Source organism: Macrobrachium nipponense, chromosome 8 (assembly GCF_015104395.2).
Source record: "Macrobrachium nipponense isolate FS-2020 chromosome 8, ASM1510439v2, whole genome shotgun sequence".
Classification (NCBI taxonomy): Eukaryota; Metazoa; Arthropoda; class Malacostraca; order Decapoda; family Palaemonidae; genus Macrobrachium; species Macrobrachium nipponense.
The window spans coordinates 42,464,916-42,483,479 of record NC_087203.1 but is presented as its reverse complement, the minus strand read 5'-3'; the positions used below and the strand labels follow the sequence as shown (position 1 = coordinate 42,483,479).

At 35.1% G+C, this 18,564-nt stretch overlaps 1 long non-coding RNA gene across 1 annotated transcript in view; it reads left to right on the top strand.

Annotated features, from left to right (window-relative positions):
* LOC135223251 (uncharacterized) overlaps positions 1-7,292 on the top strand; it is a 39,225-nt gene extending 31,933 nt beyond the window's left edge. The window contains exon 2 of the long non-coding RNA XR_010316441.1: positions 7,090-7,292. This is a non-coding gene — a long non-coding RNA (uncharacterized LOC135223251). The remainder of the gene's footprint in view (positions 1-7,089) is intronic.
* Positions 7,293-18,564: the final 11,272 nt, after the last annotated feature.

Below are 18,564 nucleotides of genomic sequence, written 5' to 3'. Positions count from 1 at the left end.
TGATGGAGGGAGGTATTGCCTCAAAGAAAAAAAAAAAAAAAAAGTCGAAAAAATATTGCCTAAAAAAATATATTGCCTAAAAAATATTACCTCTAAAAAAATGTTGCATAAAAGATATTGCCTCGAAAAAAATGTTTATTGACTCAAAAAAATTCCCCCCCAAAAAATTTCCTAAAAAAAATATATTGCCTCGAAAAAAATATTGCCTCAAAAAATATTGCCTAAAAAAATTGCTTCGAAAAAAAAATATTGCCTAAAAATAAATTGCTTCGAAAAAAATATTGCCTCAAAAAATATTGCCTCAGAAAAAAAATTGCTTCGAAAAAAAATATTGCCTCAAAAAATATTGCCTCAAAAAAATTTATTCCAAAAAAAAATATTGCCTCAAAAAAAATATTGCTTAAAAAATATTGCCTCAAAAAAATTTCTTCGAAAAAAAATATTGCCCCTCCAAAAAATATTGCTTCGAAAAAAAATATTGCATAAAAAAAAAAAAATTGCACGAAAGAAAGAAACTGTTCCACGCTATGATTGAACAGTCAGTCGGGAAAGAAACGCACACAATTTTGTGCTTAAGTAACGAGTAAGCCGAACACGGTCATTAGCAGCCATTTTGGGTATGGGGGGAAGGGGGTGGGGTTATAGGTAAAAGGGAAGGGGAAGGGGGGATGCAGTGATACCAGAAATTGCCCTCGTGAGCAATGGAGGGAAAACAAACAAGACCCCGGGAAGACTTTCCGTGTTGACCCTCGTATGCTTGGGAAGTGAAGCAGCAACGAAATGAGAGAGAGAGAGAGAGAGAGAGAGAGAGAGAGAGAAATAGGGGAGGAGGTGGGTGATGAGGGAAAATTTCATGTTATTCCATTCTTTCATTGCTTTGTATGTTTCATCGTTTGTTATTATTATTTATTGTTATTATTATTATTTTTTTTTTTTTTTGAGAGAAAGAGAGAGAGATGGGGGAGAGGTTGGGGATGGTTGATGAGGGAAAATTTCGTGTTATTCCATTCTTTCATTGTTTCTTATTGTTTCATGAGCAGAGAGAGAGAGAGAGAGAGAGAGAGAGTGCTAAAATTTTCTGTATTCCACTCTTTCATTTCAGTTATGTCAGCCTTATCGTCTTTATTACTTGAAGGTACTGAGAGAGAGAGAGAGAGAGAGAGAGAGAGAGAGAGAGAGAGAGAGAACCTCCCCGAGAGTTTGGGGTTTAGGGGCAAGGGGCCCAGGGGTGGGGGTGGGGTGCCGTTTCCGTTAAGACAACGCTTGAGAGAGAGAGGGAGGGAGGGGGGGGGGGGAGCATAAAGTAGGTTGAACAACTGTGTAATCAGAGGTTGTACACTCTGCTTAAAAAATAAAGGTGTGCGTGTGCGTGCGCGTAGCTAAGGGGGGGGGGGGGAAGGGGGGGGAGAAGGAGGGGAGGGGCAGGGGGTTAGAGATGTACTGGTCCAGCCCTGCACCAGAGGGATTTGGCGAGCAAGGGTGATTTCGCTGTTGGTGCATATGATTTGCAACTTTTAAGGAGGTGGGAGCGAGGGGAGGGTGGGAGGGGGAAGTAGAGAGGGGGGGGTGGGGAAGGAACTGTTGGTGTTGGTAACCCTAATTTTCTCTGAGATGGACTGGGTCTTAGTGTTCAGGTGGGGGGGAAAAAGGTTGATAATTGTAGTTTTTAGCTGAGGAGTGGGACGTTATTAAGGTATCATTGGTAGTGGAGAGAGAGAGAGAGAGAGAGAGCGCAAAATTTAGCTTTGCTTTGTGTTCATGAGAAACTGTACTATGTATATCAAACGTCAATGCCTTTCAATTCGGAATAAGAGAGAGAGAGAGAGAGAGAGAACAAGTACATAGTTCAAAGACTAAAACAACGAATATGAAGAATGCAAGGTAATGATGTCAGGGGGGGAAGGGAAGGATACGATTGGAACGTCAAACAAACGCACTAAAGGGAAAGCTGAAGTGTAAGCTGTAATTGCCTTCAAATTGAAAGGGGGGAGGTGGAAAGGGAATGATAAATGAAAAGTTAACAAGGCAGGAAATGAAAGGATATCAAGAAACTACTTATAACTCCTAGTTGTGAAAACTCGTTCGGAAGCCTTTCATCCGACGCTTATTGTTTCGAGCAGGCAAATTTAGTAAATTCGGGGAATTCGAGCTGATTTGCGCTGTTGAATTATTGAATACTTCATCTCGGAACAAATGCAAATGTTTGAAATAGTTTCTTAATGTTTGAAATATTACCTAATGTTTGAAATATTTCTCTGTGTTTTGAAATTTTTCCTAATGTTTGAAATATTACCTAATGTTTGAAATATTTCCTAATGTTTGAAATATTTCTGTTTTGAAATTTTTCCTAATGTTTGAAATATTTCTTTGTGTTTTGAAATATTTCCTAATGTTTGAAAAATTTCCCAAGGTTTGAAATATTTCCCAATGCTTTGAAATATTTTCTTAAGGTTTGAAATATTTCCTAATGTTTGAATTATTTCCCAAGGTTTGTAATGTTTCCTAATGTTTGAGATATTTACCAATATTTGAGATATTTGCCAATGTTTGAAATATTTTCTAAAGTTTGAAATCTGTCCTAATGTTTGACATATTTTCTAATGTTTGCAACATTTTTTTAATGGTTGAAAGTTCCTAGTGTTTAGAATATTTTCTTGATATTTGAAATATTTTCTAATGTTTGAAATGTTTTCTAATGTTTGACATATTTCCTAATGTTAGTTATATGCCAATGTTTGAGATATTTGTTAATGTTTGAAATATTGCCTAAGTTTTTAAATATATTCGAATGTTTGCAATGTTTTCTTAATGTTTGAAATATTTCATTAATGTTTGAAATATTTTCTAATTTATAACGTAAGGAATTGCTTCACTCGTCAGCTGTGAATATCTCTCTCTCTCTGCTGCATGAATGGTAAAAGTAAGGTATATACTATATATATATATATATATATATATATATATATATATATATATATATTAATATATATAACATTAAAAGTTTCACGTGCTCGAACGTGCGCAACGGCCCGGGACCTCTAACCCTGTGCCAATAGGCCATGCGTCATGACCTATAATATAGTACTTGAAAATCACAGAAACCCACTCGGCCAAGAAGATTGCACGAATTATTCCCGAATATGCCCATTGAAGCAGACGAAGTGAGGGCCCTTAACTGCTTGCAACAGGAGGAGACCGTTGATAGAATCGATATAGAATCTATATCTTATTATTTTTTTCGATGCGTTTCAGGATTTGAGAGGATCGTGAAATAGTTTGGGTGAGTGAGTGAGTGGTCGTGAACCTCGTAGTGGGATCTCCTGCTTAACTGGCGTTAAGTGGTCCCTGGGTGTAGTTAAGTGGAATAAGTGGTTTATGATGGGTAATACACATTTTAGGGGTGGTGGTGGGTTTCAGCGATGGTCAGGCGTGTGTATATGTATGTATATATTACTTATTTTTGTTCATGTATGTTTATAGGCCTGTTTTCCCTGCAGTTTTTGTCCCTATAGTGGATGCTGCATTTCAGATATTTATATTTTCTGAACGAAATGGATTTTTAGGGCAGGTGATTTGAGTATTTTTTTCTTTTATTTATTTATTTTTATTTTTTTACATTTTGGAGAAAGTTCCTGAAACACAAGCAAAGATATGTACGGAGTGGAATGGTTCCTTCCCTCCAAGAGAGAGAGAGAGAGAGAGAGAGAGAGAGAGAGAGAGAGAGCTGCAAGTCCTTACGTGCTGTCTTGAGACAACCGGATGACATCGGCTTGTTTCAACCGGCAGTGTGGTTTTCGGCCCCCTGGTAAATTTGGGAGACTTTTGAGCGTGTGGTCCCTTCGTTCCTTCAGCGACGTCCGTGGGGAAGGACCTCCCTGAGTAGGCCTACAAGGAAGTGGGATGTGGGTAAGATGCTTGCGGTTACTCTTTTTCGGGGGTGACACAGATTCTCGTCAATGGAGACATTCTTGCGTAGGCCTAGGTCGTGTCTGTCTCAGAAATGTTGTTCCTCCTACCCCCTTATTCTCCCCTCCTCCTACCCCCCAGGGGGTTTAAACCATAAGTTACTGGTAGAAGCGGCATTGTTTCCAGTTGAGAAGATGGAAAACAATTGCTGATGTTTATATGTCAAAAAGGTGTTTTGGGCCAGTGTATTGAATAATGTAATAAACTTTCGATGGACACAGCACAGATTTATGTCCTGTCACAGAATTGTATTTACATATATATAATGCATATGCATACATATATAAATTGTAGAGTGTATTATATATATAATATATATATATATTATATATATATATGTTAATTATATATTGTATATATAATATATAGTTTATATATATACTTATATATAATAGTATGTTATGTATATCTATATCTATTATAGTAATATATATATATATATTAACTTGTTGTATAATACATTATATTATAATTATATAATATATATAATATGTATGTATTGTATGTATGTATGTATTATCTTTATCTATATATATATATTATATATATAATATATAATATATATATATATATTATGGTATTATATATAAATCTATATATATATATATATATATATATAATATATATATATATATTTTATATATATATATATATATATAGAGCTATATATATATATTGCATTTATGACTTGGCCTTCTTAACCCCCTCCCCGAAACTTTAATTAGTAGGGAATTATCAACGGCCTGACTGGTTTTTCCGGGGTCTTAATTAAACATTCATTATAATATTCATACAATTTATTTTCACTGCTGAATCGGTTTGATGACAGGCATTAACAACGTAGCAGGTTATTGATCACTCAACTAAAATTGATGAAGAAATAGTTTGTGATGGGAACTTTACTACAGATACGTAAAGGAGATCTTAGTACCGACGACGCCCTACAGCTAGGATGCCTGATTATTTGGTGTGCCCTCGTAGGGGGTTAGTGCCGGCAGTGCACCGTACGCGGCGAACTGTAGAAATTAAGGGTCTTTGCCACGTCCCCTTCGGCCACGAGTTGCAACCCCCTTCATTCTTTTGACTGTACTCCGTTCATATTCTTTCTTCCATTATTGTACTTTCCACCTTCTTCTAACAATCGTTTCATGGTGCAACTGCTTTGAGGTTTTCTTCCTGTTATACCTGTCAAACCCTCTACTCTCAATTGTACATTCAGCGCTGAATGATATCATAGGTGCCAGCGCCTGGTCTGCGGCCTAAATTGTATATTCTATCATTTTACTTAAGTTATATTTCAGTAATAAGAATTCCGTCGGATACACTGTGCTTCTGAGAATAGGAGCCACCGATGTTTTATTGTCATATTGACGTCATCATCAGTATTATAATTTTTGTACATATCGTATGAAGGCAGTTATTATTATCATCATTGTCATTATTTTCTCAGCTGCGGACTTTTTCCTAAACGTCACGTTCGTACCATAAGTACACTAAATCAACTTCCAATTAAAGCCACTGTAACTCCTCCTCCTCCTCCTCCTCCTCCTCCTCCTCCCAGAGGCGTAGCCTTGAAATTATCTTTGGTTTTTGTTCTTCAGCAATTTTTCTCCGTTATTCACATCACCGTAGATGTCATATATGTGTCATTTGCATCGTCGCCATTTCTTTTGTGCTTCTGGTAGAAGATATATATTATATATATATATATATATTTTAAAAAAATATATATATATATATATATATATATATTATATATATATATATATTATATATATATCGTATAAAAATAAATATGTTAGTATGCCATAAAGGGGTGCTGGTTCGTCGTCCAGGGATCGAACTTGGATCTTTTAAAGTGTGAGACGAGAGAGCTACCACATTTACTAAGAGAGAGAGAGAGAGAGAGAGAGAGAGAGAGAGAGAGCAATGTTACAAGATTTGACGGAAACAAATTTCCCCACCGGAGTATTCTGAGCTACTCGAACCTCCGTTTTTCCTGCAAGCACTGCGTTGGTCATCATCTCATGATACCATCGTGATTGCAACCACAGGGAGAAATAACCCTTTGATACAATCGTTATTGCAACCACACCGGAATAATTAGGCTGTCGTCGTCCTCTCTCTCTCTCTCTCTCTCTCTCTCTCTCTCTCTCTCTCTCTCTCTCTCTCTCTCATTCCGAAATACATATATTTTCTCATGACCACATAGCAATTCGGAAAACTCTCTCTCTCTCTCTCTCTCTCTCTCTCTCTCTCTCTCTCCCATTATTCCCGGCAGCTCTTCACAATCATCACATCATCACCAGATCCATCAGTCGGACTGCCGTCAGATTGTTATATAAACTGTAATCACCGCCTCTTTATCGGACTCCTCATCTGGGACTGTGTTTTTCTCTCATTGTTTCTTCTTTTATATATTATCTTTTTTACTGTTGTTGTCGCTGTGTCTTTGCAGTAATTATCTCTTTTTTTCTCACGTCTCCTGCTTTTGAGTGCATTTATTTTCTTTTGTTGTCGTCGTGTACTTGTTTTTATTATTTTTTATAATATGATTATTTGTTTTCATTGTCTTTCATATTTTTTTTGCCGTTGATGTTATGTTTTTCTTGTGTTCATTGTGCCTTCATAATATTTTGTTTGTTTCCATGGTCTCCAGAATATTTTTTTATCGTCTCTCCAGAAAGTTATCTTTTTTTTTTCATTGTCTCTTCAGAATTTTTCTGCACTATATTTTGTTTTATAATATTGTTTCTTTTTCTTTTTATTTGCTTTTTTGTCTCTATTCTTTATCCTTTTCCTTTCTTATCTTTTTTATCCTCTTTCTTTGCTGTATTTTTAAAAAATTTTTCTTTGTTCGTTGTTCCTGTAGAATTATTTTTGGAATTGAATTCTCTTTAACCCGACGTTTACGTGAAAGTAATTTTTCTGCTGCTTTGGTACCTGGGAATTATTTTCGTCTTTTTCTTGATTATTTTTTTCTTTGTTGTCATGGTTTTTTTTTTTATATTTATTTTTACATTTTTTTTATTACAGTTTTTCGTAACGATGATTTATCAATTATACGTCCGTGGAATAACAAACACATTTCCTCACTTTTATTTTTAATTTTTAATTTTACAGAGTTCTTGCGACGCTTTATCGTTTTGAAAAAAAAAACTCAATCAAAAGAAATTTAAGATAATCATAAGAAAAGAAAAGAAGAAACATACCAATTGGGTGTCCATTTGTCATATAGAAGCGACCTGACGTCAATGAATGATTAGTTTGTGTGTGTGAAAAGAAAAAAAAACACGTTCCAGGAAGTTGTTTTCCCCTTGTGTGAAGTCAGTTTTATTTAGTTGTTTCCCCCCCTTTGAGATAAACAACAACATAGGGTCATATACTTTGAAAATAAAGCTGTCAGTAGTGATGTGATTCAAAGAAGCAACTGATTGCGTGACGTTTGTGTTATTAGTATACAATGTAGGTGTGTCTAATTAAGTGTTACCGGAAGGAGGAGAATTAATCTTCGAAAGTTTTTTTTTTGTGTGTGACCTTGAAATTGAAAGACTGAATCCTGTCAGTCGACTGATCATGATCGCTGGTGTCTCTGGGGCCTCTCTTGGATTATTATGCCGAAGCACCAGTTGATCCCTCTACCAGCATGAGGAATATCTTGCGGGCGTGGGGCTGGCTGTGGGCGCTGTGGGCGTACTTCTGTGCCTTCCTGCCCAGCCACGCCCTCGCTGAGCCCAAGGCAGCGGTCTTTGGGGGCGTTCCTATCATCGATGAAAAAGGTAGGTGAATTTTTTTTTCAACGCTTACACTTTAATCGCTTATGGACAGGCAGTAATATTGCCTTTTTTTTTTCATTCACTAATATTTATTCAATTTTTTTCCCATTCAGCTGCAATATCTGTATATTTATTCAATATTTTTCTTTTTCCCCCATTCAACTGCAATAATCTTAAATTAAAAGGTTCCAACTTTATTTTTTCAGGTGTTAGGATGTCACATTTTGCATACATGTCCTTTCTGCATTCTTGGGCCTTAGTTACCAGAAACTAATCGGTTCGACATTTGATTATATAACAGAGTCGTAAATATTAAGTCAATATTGTGCAGGAAGAAATTATAATGCCTTAGGTTTCATTATTTCACGCTTCATGTAGACTTGACCGTCAAGATTTTTTTTTTTTTTTTTTTTTTTTTTTTTTTTTTTTTTTTTTGCGGGTGGGGTGGCCGGAGGGGGCGAAGGGTTGGCCATTTTGTTAGGTCAAAGTGGAGCCCTTATTATACCCATGATAAACTTGGTAAAATGTGAAGTATAGGTTTTACTTTTAAAATTATTCATAGAGTAAAATAATAAACTAAAGCTATTCTGGGTAGGCCTATACGCTGTAGGCAAATTTATTTTCGGTGCGTAAGTGGACTTCAGCTCGTAGTATTCTTGGTTCTTCAGGAGGACATTTTAAAGATCAAATTTGCTTCGGAGTACACGTTAATCAGGTGGCTCCACATCTCGGGAGGTATATGATTCAATGCATTTCGGTAGTTAATTTGTTATTACTTATTATTATGGCATTTTTATTGGAATAAACAATACTTAATATAGCATTTTTATTGGAATAAGCAACGCTTAATATAGGATTTTTTATTGTGATAAGCAATAGTTAATATAGCATTTTTTTTATTGTAATAAACTAATACTTATAGCATTTTTTATTGGAATAAATAATACTTAATATAGCATTTTTTATTTGAATAAACAATAATTAATATGGTATTTTTATTCGGATAAACAATACTTGATATAGTATTTTTATTGGGATAAACAATACTTAATATATAATTTTTTATTGGTATCAACAATACTTAATATGGCATTTTTTCCTTTGGGGGGGGGGGGGGGATGAGATGAACACTTAATATAGCATTTTTTTTTTTATTGTGATGAAACAGTACTTCGATATAGGCATTTTTTTTATTGGATTAAACAATAGTTAATTTAGCATTTTTTTTCATTGTATATAGACTAAAACGAGCGGAATCAGTACATCTATCCACACACGCAGATTAAATATACAGAATTATTTTTGTTTTAAATAATCACGTCGAGTTGGCATCTAGGAATTGTCATATTAAGCTGTTTTCATCCCAAACAAGAGAAACCGAGATGTTGTTCGAGATTAAGCTGGCCTTATGCCAGCACGGGCTCTTGCTCATAGAGCAGCCTGTACCCAAACTGAGATGAACCTGGTCTCTTCGTGGTAATATCTTTTGTTTCTGTGAATATACTTTTGTGTTCATTATTATTATTATTATTATTATTTTATTATTATTATTATTATTATTATTATTTGGTGGTCTATCACAGTCCTCCAGTTCGACTGGATGGTATTTATTATTATTTTATTATTATTATTATTATTATTATTATTATTATTATTATTATTATTATTATTATTATTATAATTATTTGTGTATGTTGGAAACAGACCTTCTTTCAAACATGTTTTATTAAAGAATAATGACAGAATTCACCGAATTGATTCTGTACAAAATTCTTTCAGGTCTCCTGATAATTGTCTTTCTGGCACGCTGGTATTATTTTGGGCAGTGCTTAGTAATACCAGCGTGCCAGAAAGACAATTCTTGAGGAGAATTGAAAGAATTTTGTACAAAATCAACTCTGTGAATTCTGCCATTATTTATAATAAAAACATATTATTATGATTATTATTATTAGTTATTATTATTATTATTATTAACTTTATTAGTATTATTATTATTATTATTATTATTATTATTATTATATCTTATTATAGCATGAAACCTATTCACATGGAACAAGCACCACAGGGGCCCATTGACTTGAAATTCTAGCTTTCAAAGAATATGGTGTTCATTAGGGAGATGTAAGAGGAAGTAAAGGGAAATACAGAAATAAGAGACCCCACTTATTTAAAAAGAAAAAATATATTTTAAATATATAAATAGATAAAATGCATTAAAATGCAAGACGGAATAGTATTAATACTGAATTATAGGGGGATCCCAGTCTATATACTCCCCTCAGTCGTTTCTGCTTGACGTCGTTAAAAAAAAAAAAAATAAAAATAAATAAATCGACAAATAAAAGGGTCGTGTTTTTTTATGTAATTATTTTCTGCTTTTCGTCGAGTTACGTCTTGTTACGTCTGTTTATAATCCTTTCATATCGGTCGTTACGAGGGATAAGCGTCTGTGCGGAAGAATTGAAAGACTTTGAAGAATTCGTGCGTTTTAAGAACCTTGGGAGTTCAGTTCGTTTAGTGACATCTTTTTTCAAGGATTTGTCTCGATGTTGTTTCATTTGGATTCAATTTGAGCCGGATTGCCCGTCGTTATTTCGTGCAAAAAGCGACTCACGAAGACTTTTATTTATTAAGAAGATAATGCGCCATGAATATCAAGTCGTCATAATTTCATGTCGTGTAATAGCTCTTTAAATCTGGGTTTCGTACGTTTTTCAATCAACATGACGGACATCTGACATGCGTAGGGGGACGTTCTTTTATGTGAAAACTAGTTGTGTTGATAATCGTTGTAACTGTTAGCAGACTTATCGTTATTACTGTTAGCAGACTTATTATTTGTTATCATTAACGTGCTCGTTTACCTATTTGTAAACATTGTACTGTTGAAGGCTAATGAATAATACCGTACTTTTCGTAAGGTCGTGGCATTAGGCCTAGGTTGCGTTTAGCAAGCGTTTGCCCTTGTTCAATAGCCGTAGCGTATCTAAATTCTTATCAGCCTTTGGACAGCGTTATTGTTTGTTTTCAATTAGGCCTACAAGCTTCTTTCATACTTGAGAGCAACTGGAAAGATGTTCACTCCTTCGGAAATGTAGGCCTAGTCTTAATGTGGGCCTAGGTACTAGGGGGCGAGGGTGACACATTACCTCTCTCTCTCTCTCTCTCTCTCTCTCTCCTCTCTCTCTCTCTCTCTGATTAATCCTATTAGTACAAAAAGACGTGGCTACAAAATAAAGTGCCTTTTGAAAAGTTTCATCAGGAGCTCAGCGCCATTAAAGGTGTGTTACTTCCTTTTACACGAAGGAGCTGAAGAAATCGAGAGGGAAGGGTGAAGAAGTGAGGAGTAGTAGTACTAGTAGGAGGAGGAGGAGAAGGAGGAGGAGGAGAGGAGGGGAGGGAAGGGTGAAGAAGTGAGGAGTGGTAGTACTAGTAGGAGGAGGAGGAGGAGGGAAGGGTGAAGAAGTGAGGAGTAGTAGTACTAATAGGAGGTAGGAGGAGGGAAGGGTGAGGAAGGTGAGGGATGGTACTACTAGAGGAGGAGGAGGAGGAGGGGAAGGGTAAGGGTGAATTAGGTGAGGAATGGTATACTAGTAGGAGGAGGAGGAGGAGGTTTATAGGTTGAAGTTTAAGAGAGGAGGTAGTAGTACTAATAGGAGGAGGAGGAGGAGGAAAGGGGGAAGTGTTGAAGGAGTGAGGAGTGTAGGTAGCACCTAAGAGGAGGAGGAGGTGAAAGAAGTGAGGAGTAGCAGTAATAGGAGGAGGAGGGAGGAGGAGGGGAAAGGTTGAAGAGGTGGGAAGGGTACTAATATGAGGAGGAAGGAGGTGGAGGGGTCGAAGAAGTGGGGAGGAGTAGCAAACTAATTAGGAGGGGAGGGTAAAAGAAGGAGGAAGGAGGGAGGAAGGAGGAGGAGGAGGGAAGGGTGAAGCCGTGAGGATGGTAGTATAAAGGGTGGAGGAGGAGAGGGGAGGGAAGGGTGAAGAATTTGAGGATAGTAGTACTATAGGAAGAAGGAAGGTGGGATGGGTGAGAAAGTAGGTGGATGGTTACTCTTGGTATAGTAATGTAGTATGAGTGAGTATGAGGGTAAGGTTGGAAGGGAATAATGATGAAACTCTAAGAGTAAGTGATGATTAGGGATAGTGAGGGTAGAATCTAGGAGTAGTAGTACTAATAGGATGTAGGAAATTAAGGAAATAGGTGAGTGGGAGGGTTAGGAGGAGGAAGTGTAGTAAGTTGAGGGAGGTAAGTAGTATAATAGGGAGGGGAGGAGGAGGAGGAGGAGGAGGGGGAAGGTTGAAGAAGGTGAGAGTAGTGGAGGGTACTAATAGGAGGAGTGGAGGAGGAGGAGGAGGCTGGAGCCGATAGAACCGAGCAGTCGTCTCCCCAGGGGAAGGGGGAAGGGGGGATTTTGCATTTGCAACGGGTTGTAGAGAAGAAAGTTGAAAGAGATCAGGAGCCCGTCGGCAAAATAAAAGTTGAAAGGCAATTGAAATCTATAGGGGAGCGAAAGTTTAGGGAGAATTATTGTAGTCCGGAGAAGAGGAAGGTGTGAAGAGAATAGAGGATTGTCGGGAAAAAGTGGATTGGAGGGAATTGGAATCCATCGGTAGGAGGAGGGGAAGTTCTCCGGGAATTTATGTCCGTGGGTAAAGAAAGTTTAGAATTGAGAAAGTAATTTCGAAAAAGTGGTTTAAATGTTAGTGAGAATTGAAATCTTTTGTTATGAAAGTATCGACGGAATTTTAGTATCATTCTATGGGAAACCAAGTGTGTGTGTGTTGCGTGTGTGTGTATTGTTACGGGAAGGAAATCACAGAAGACATTCAATAAAAGCTTAAAGAGTATTGGGTTTCATCATAGGAAAGTTCGAGTTGAATTGAGATCTTTTGAGTTGGAAAGTGTAGGTGCAGTTTAAATGAAGTTATTATTATTATTATTATTATTATTATTATTATTATTATTATATTATTATTATTATTATTATTATTATTAGCCAAGCTGCAACCGTATTTAGAAAAGCAGAATGCTTAAGGACCAAGGGCCTCTGTAGGGAAAGACTCACAGCATTAAGTATGAAATAGTGTAGTGAAAAATGAAATATGAAAGATAAATGACAACAAATGTATAACAAGTGCAATTAATAAGATAAATGACAAACTGTGAGGTAGGACACATGTGATAACTAATTATATACTATATACTACAGTGACGTTACAAAGGTCATTCCAAACTTTGGGCAATTTTAACTTGGGAAGTTCGAGCGTTGATGGAATGTAATACTTCCCCTAATACAATTTCTCTTGTATTTAATCATTCACCTCCATTTAAATTTTTTATTTATTTTATTTATTAATTCCGAAATTTATCTGATTGCCTAATAACTGATCTCCTCTTTCTGTATTTCTTCTTTCCTTCTGTTACTTCTATCGAAATAGCACCATAATATTCTTTGGAAGACTGAGTTTCAAGTTAGTGGCCCCTGTGAGCTCTTTCCATATGAATAGGGTTCAGTTTTTTTTAACAATCATAATATAGTGTGGGGGAAGATCTGACAGCGAAGGATCATCAGAATTATGAAATATCTTATACAGCATACGTATTACGCTGCAATCGAGGCTGTAAATCATTTAGGTCAGTGGTTCTTTAAAGGTTTTTCAGTCCTGATATAAATTCTTTAGGTCAGTGGTTCTTTAAAGGTTTTTCAGTCCCGATACCCCAATGTTCAACTACAAGTCAACCTGATACTTCCTTTCCAATATCAAACTGCTTATCCCAACTTTAAATTTTAATTTCAGTACAAAAGAGAAAACTGGACGGATATAAACAAACAGCTGAATTGTATGGACTCCTTTTTTTCCCTATATTTTATTTGAGTAAATAGATGAATGAAGTACAACTCTTAATATACAAAAGAAATCCAATATTAGATTGTTTTTCGCATCACGTGACACAACAGTATTTGCGCTCATTCAGTACGATTTTTTATCTACTGAGAGCTTAATTTAATATTTTTCAGGATGCCTTTTTCGATAACCCCCCAAGAACCGGTTTTGATACCCCCTGGGGGGAGGGAGGGGGGGGAGATTGAGGCACCACTTAAGGGACTGGATCAGGAACACCTGCTTTAGGTGATTGGAAAATTCAGTGTGTTGCGGATTCTTCAGCCAAGCGAAGTTAGGAGAAATGTCAGTCTGTTGTGGAAGAGAGTTTAGTCTGAATGAAAGTCTGTGGCGGAGAGAATTTGATCCTTGGTGAGGCATAAATAGAGTTTATGTATGTCTATGGGAAAAGAAACTTTTAACGAGTTCTTTTCAGTAGTCAGGGGAAATTTGAAGTGAACAAATGAGCAAGTGATATGAGTATAGCGTGTGGGTAACGAGATTATAAATTGCTGAAAAAAAAATTATAACGATTTTTATGAGAAAAGAACTTTTAGTGAGTTTTTATGCTCAGGGGAAATTTGAAGTTAATAGAAGAGCAAGTGTTGTCGGAGTACCTATTATTTTTTAGGTTTAGGGGGCAATGGCATATGACTTTAATTAAATTATTGAAAAAATAAAAAGTTATATAGATTTTTAAGGTAAAATATTTTTATTTTGGCATTAAAGCGAGTCAGTTCTCTGCTGAACTAGTTAAGTTAAACTGTGTACGCTCCAGGTAAAGGAACAACAACTTTACTTTAGTTATAATGTTAACGGCCGCATCTCCGTTGTTTGTTTCGAATAAATGTTTGTCCTGGATCGATGCCGTTAATGTATTGTTCTAGGAAAGGCCGTGGCTAAGTTTATCTTATATTGATACTGAATCTCTCTCTCTCTCTCTCTCTCTCTCTCTCTCTCTCTCTCTCTCTCTGTTAGGCTTAGTCTAATGCAAGAAAACTTGTGAGGAGTCATTTTGTAATCCAGTTAGAGAGCATACATACATACATACATACATACATACATACAAGTTACTAGTAAATCATGAATGTGTCGATATATTTTTTTCTATAATGAGTAACTTTATATATATATATATATATATATATATATATATATATATATATTGCACATACATACAAGCATACATACATACATACATATATACAGACATACATTGATTCATTTAACACAGTTACACGTAATTCATGAATTGTGTGTCAATGTTTTTGTGTATAGTGAGTAATCTATATATGTAATATATACATATATATATATATATATATATATATATATATATATATATATATATATATATATATATATATATAGTAACGTACATTACATACATACATTGACGACAATAACAAATGTTGAAAAAGAAACCCACAAATTCAATTTGTAACTTGTTTACTTCTAAGTATTTACATTTAGTTTTACTGTGTGTATTGCGTGTCTGTGTATTTCATTAGTATGCCACGGGTTAGACACACAAGTATTAAGGCCAGTTAGGCTGTTCGTCAGGTATATTTAGACTTGATCGAACCTACAGACAGCAGAGAGTGAAAAACGCAACACGTGGCACTTCAAGCTTAACGTTTTGAAGTATTGAAGGATCAGCCTCGCTTTACGATCCATTTCTACGGCCTCCCGCTGGTGTATGGTTTCTTGGGTTTTATTGGGTTTGACATAAGATGAGAACCGATTGTTCTTTGAAATTTTACAGTCATCTTTGTTGGGCTTTTTATTCTTTATTTAATTGCAAGTTTTTTTTTTTCCTTTATTTGCCTTAGTTTATTTTTTTTTGGGGCCTAGGGGTGTTTTTTTAATACGAAATTTTATTTTTTTCTTCTTTATTTTATTGTACCCCGTAGGGGGGTAGTGCCGTCAGTGTACCTCATTCGGTGCAATGTAGGCATTACCTGCGTCCCTTCGGCCCCTAACTGCAACTACTTTCATTCCTTTTACTGTACCTCCGTTCATATTCTCTTTCTTCCATCTTACTGGCCACCCTCTCCTAACAACTGACTCTTAGTGCAACTGCTTTGAGGTTTTCCTCCTGTTACACCTTTCAAACCTTTAAACTGTCAATTTCCGTTTAGCGCTGAATGGCCTTAGCTTCCCCAGTGCTTGCCATAATGCCAAAAATCAAATCAAATCAAATATTATTTGTAGTGCTATTGCTATTTTATTTTGTAGGTAACTCCTTTACAGTATTTTTTCTTTATATTTTACTGTAAATTTTTTTTCATTGCCCATTGATATTTTCATTATGTAGGGTAACTTTTTTTAAATTAAGGAAGTATGATAGTAGTAGTCAATTTGTTGTTTTTTGTCACGTATCTTCTTGTCCTCGTTCCAGTAGCTTTGCCCTGTGTGTTTTTCTTTCTGCGTATACGTGCTTTTTGTCGCGTGGTAGCAGTAGTTTCATAAACACCCCCACACGTCAATACATGTCATTTATATACACATGTAAATATAATAATATTATGTGGTGTTGGTGGTGTGTCGTGCGTGTGTGTGGTGGTGTGTGTGGTGTGTTTAAAACATTCACAATTCAGAATGTCCCAGAAACACAAAAGGCAAGAAAAACATTATTTATTAGTTAAACGTTTTCATGTTGCCTTCAAACACATTCATCAGTCCTGGCAAAAGTTAAAAAAGTTTTTTCGAATAAATTGCAAGATGGAAACACAAATTATCACAATATATATATATATATATATATATATATATATATATATATATATATATATATATATACTATATTATATATAATATAGTCCCATATATATCTTCCATTTCGTCCGTCCCCCCACCTACCATCATACCAACCAGACGTATACACACACACATACCACATAGCCTACACATATTTTCACACGTGTGACTTTCTCATCAATTAAAATGAACGTTTTCTGGTTTTAAATACCACAAGGAGAGAGAGAGAGAGAGAATCGGACATTACCACGAATGAAATTACTCTGCAGTCATGTGGTAATGGGTTTCATAACTTCCAAGAGAATTAATTAGACATATTGCATGCTGAGTTGAATTGCGCCATAATTATGTCCTGCTAATTAATTATCAGTGCGACTTAATGAAGCAAATGTTAGCAAATGGGCCTCAGAGGAACGATTTAGGTGAGGTGGAACTTCGTCATGGGCGACGTACATGAATCATATGCGCATGAGAGTGTGCAAGCGCTTACGCAGACTGTGGGCACTCACTGTATGTATATGCTATATGGTATATATATATATATATATAATCATATTATATATATATATATATATATATTTTATATATATATATATATACTATATTATTATATATATAGTTATATATTTATATAAATATATAAATTAAAAATTATATATATACATATATATTTATATTATATATATATATTTATATATATATAATATATATATATATATATATATATATATATATTTCATATATATATATATATATATATATATATATATATATATATATATATTATATATATATATATATTTAATCACTATAGCATGTGATTCATTTATCACACGTTACCACGGGTGAATAATAAATCTAGTTGATTTTTTCATAATACAGAAACAATTCATTTTGCCCCTCGTTTATAGTACTTCTAGTTCGTTTATAGTATTTCTGGCTCATTTATAGTATCGAATGAGTTTAACTTAAATGCATTTTTATAAGTCACCAATCAGTATTGTTATTTTTCTTACTGCCGATGTTCAACGCCATCTGAACTGTATTGGGTCGTTCTTTATATGATGCATGACCATCGCTGCAGTGACGCTAATATACGGAAATCAATCAATCATCCACGTGTCAAGAGAATAAAACTATTTGTCAGAATTCATTCTTTTTAGTCTTGTTATTTTGGGAACGTACTGTACAGATATTTGACAACATTCCCTTTTTCTTTTTCTTTTTTTCTTTTTTTTGTAGGCCACGTGGAAACGAAAGCCCTTCGAAAATACGAGAGAAAAAAAATATATATATATCGAGATGAAGTGGTACAAATAAATGATTCTTTTAGTTTGCTGTAGTGACAGTCCATTTATCTTCCATTATTAAAGGATTGGAAAAAATTTTTTTCAATACGTATGTATAAAAAACGTTTTGAAATGTATGTGTGGGGAGAATGTAGTCTTAGGTAAAATTGCTATACGTATTTGGCAATACACACACACGCGCGCGCACACAATATATATATATATATATATATATATATATATATATATATATATATATATATATATATATATGATATATATGTGTGTGTGTGTTTGTTTGTGTGTATATGTGTGTATGTATGTATGTGTTAGTGTGTGTGTGATGATTTTGAAAGGGTCTCGTATTATGCATCTAGGAACAAATTTTATTTTGAATTTCAGTTCGTGTACAAATGCACCGGTAGGCCTACATGACGAACTATAATTGTAACGAGAAACGATGCCCTTTTTTGTACTTTTAATGAGAGCTAGCGTTATGTTTCTGACATTCATCATCCTGAAACTAGGCCTACGTATTACATAAATGTGACTTACATCGTCCTCCTGAGGGTTTTTTTGTTTGTTAAAATGTCTTTAAAAGGTGTCTTGTTTCAGACAGTGGATGTTTATTGTGGGAGGTGGGGGAGTGGGTGGGTGGTTGTGGGGCCCGGGGACTGATCATGTTCCCATTTCTTGTCAGTAAGTGCAGGTTAAGATCGAAGTTCTTTCTTTTCGCTTACTCGGGGAGTAAGCCTACATCCTACTTTGTTGTTGTTGTTATTGGGAGGTTGGGTGCAAAAGCCTAAAAAGGACTGAAAAGGTGTTTTGCGTTGAGTGAAAGATACATGAATTTTACGATAGGATGTTTATGATTTATTTATTAGAGT